Source organism: Octodon degus, unplaced genomic scaffold (assembly GCF_000260255.1).
Source record: "Octodon degus isolate 3935 unplaced genomic scaffold, OctDeg1.0 scaffold00211, whole genome shotgun sequence".
In the NCBI taxonomy this organism is placed as follows: domain Eukaryota; kingdom Metazoa; phylum Chordata; class Mammalia; order Rodentia; family Octodontidae; genus Octodon; species Octodon degus.
Window position 1 is genome coordinate 431,916 of NW_004524787.1, and position 2,419 is coordinate 434,334.

Sequence of the window (2,419 nt, forward strand, 5' to 3'; positions counted from 1 at the left end):
GCTTGCCAGGGAAGCGCTTATACTACTGAGCCATCTCCCCGGCCCCTCGTTATTAATTCTTTTACTGCAAAATAAAATTCTTTTAGTGCAGATATTATTTCTGATCAGATTTCATCCATGTTTCTGCATTTGATTCTTTTGTTCAGATGCTATTAATTCAGGGATTTTTTTGGAGATTATTTCTGATATAAGTTCCTCTGTACCTTTCAGCTTTTTTTTCTTTACTTTAGACATTATTAATTCAGATATTTCAGCTGTGTGATTCCCAATTTCTTCTGTACTTGTGTCCCCTGCACTTGTTCTGTGTGGATTTTCGGTCTGAGCTTGCATTTTGCTCCTTTTCTTTGTCATTTTGTATAACACTGTCCACTGACCTTTGATGTAGAGCTGTGGTACAGTTATAACCTTACCACCTACTAAATTTTGGGTGCATATCTATGAAGTTTGAATTCATCCAGTTGTGTGTGGCTTGGGTCTTGCTACTGTGCTCAGCTCATTCCTGCTGCAGTCCTTGTGAGTGAGACTGTTGTGCCTCTCTGGCAAGATGTTCTGCCCCTGGATTAGCTGGTTGGTTTTGGCAACTACTCTCTCTGCAGGGACTTCAGCTGCAGAGTTTCAACTCAGGCCTGCATGCCAATCCTGGGCTGGGTCTGGAGAGTACCAGCAGATCCAGGGAATTGGGTAAGCTCTCCCACACACTCGTTGAGCCTGGGCTTGGTCTGGTTCTGGACGGGTTTAGGGGTCCCGAGAGCGTGATGGAATGTCTCACTCACGTGGTGGGCCTAGTCTGGATCTGGCTGGTGGACTGTTTCCAAGAGCTTAGAAGAATGTCTCACTCACGTGGCTGGCCTGTGTTGGATCCGCAGAGGTGCAGCGGGCACAGGGGAGCAGGGAAACTCTCCCACACACTCGCCAGGCCTGGACTTGAGCTGGCTCTGGAGGGGTGGAGGAGTCCTGAGTTTGGCAGAAGGTCTCATTCTTGTGTTGGGCCTGGGATGTATCCACAGAGGTCCAACAGGCACGGGTGAGCAGGGAAGCTCTCCCACACACTCGCTCGGCCTTGACTTGGGCTGGCTCCGGAGCGGTGGAGGGGTTCTGAGAGCATGGTGGAAAGTCTCACTCACATGGCAGGCTTAGCCTGGATCTGGAGTGGGGGAGGATTCCCGAGAGCAGAGCTAATTCTGCTTTTGATGAGTTGTCATATAATGCTTTGTTGAAAGGACTTTTAAGTCATGTTTAGTACACTACGTTATCATACTAAAAGCCAGCCATTTGTGGACAGTATATTTACTTTCATCATTTTGGTTAATAGGATATTGTTTTGGAACTTCCAGATCATAGATGAAGATGCTCAACTTGCAGAAATAAGACCTTATTTTGTCTTAAATCTGATAAAAAAATTTTCAGGGAAGTTTTGGAGGACCAACTTTGTATGAAAATCCTCACTACCAATCACCAAACATGCATTGGTGGATCATAAGATCCATCATAGCTGCTAAAAACAAAAAGAATCAGCAAGTAAACACGTGCAGAAACTGAGAAAGAAAGAGCGAAAGATTGTTCTTCCACATGATCCTACTGAAGCTGTTTTTGTTATACCAGCTGAGGAAAAACCAGTAGTAATCCAGTCTACAAAACCTGAGCCAAAAGTTGATTTAAAAGCAAGAAAAAGGGGATTTATAAAAGGCAGAGAAAATTGAAACAGAACATTAACAGTGGAAGTGCAAAGTAAATAAGTGGATAATTGTTTTCCCATCAGTGTATATTTCCCTATTTGATGTGTAAATACATCTAGCATATTTAACTATTGTTTTATTTAAAAGACAAAATCACTTTTTATCTTTTCTAAATAAACCACTGGATCCCCAAACAGAAAAAAAAATCACTAACAGAGCAAAAACACAGCTAATGAATTGAGAAAATCTCTTAACCAATAATCACTCAGACAATGGTCTTCTATTCAGTTTATACAAAGAACCAAAAAATCAGGCCCTAAAATGCAAAGATCTCATAAATAAATGAGCAGCTAAGATGAAAACACACTTCTCAGTGGAAGAAATACAAATGATAAATAAATATATAAAAAACTGTTCCTCGCACTGGTATTCTCCAAAATGGAAGCTCAACAACACTGACAAACCATCTCACCCCTAAAAGAATGGCTATCACAAAGAAATCAACCAGTAGCAAATACTTTCGAGGCTGTGGTGGAAAAATCAAGCCTCCTGCACTGTTGTTGGGATTGTAGTTTGATATAAGCACCAATGTCTTATCAATTGATATTCTCTCTTTAAATTAAATTTTAGAAAACATAAAAATAGGCAATAATAATTAAAAGTTTGTTGAAAGTAAGCATTAGTGCTTAACTATTTATCCAATACTGCTTACCTGTATCTGTGAGTCTGAACAACAGAATTGA

The 2,419-nt window shown here is 40.8% G+C and overlaps 1 pseudogene; it reads left to right on the forward strand.

Annotated features, from left to right (window-relative positions):
* The window catches only part of LOC101583083, a 10,988-nt pseudogene extending 9,256 nt beyond the window's left edge, over positions 1-1,732 (forward strand).
* The last annotated feature ends 687 nt before the right edge of the window (positions 1,733-2,419 follow it).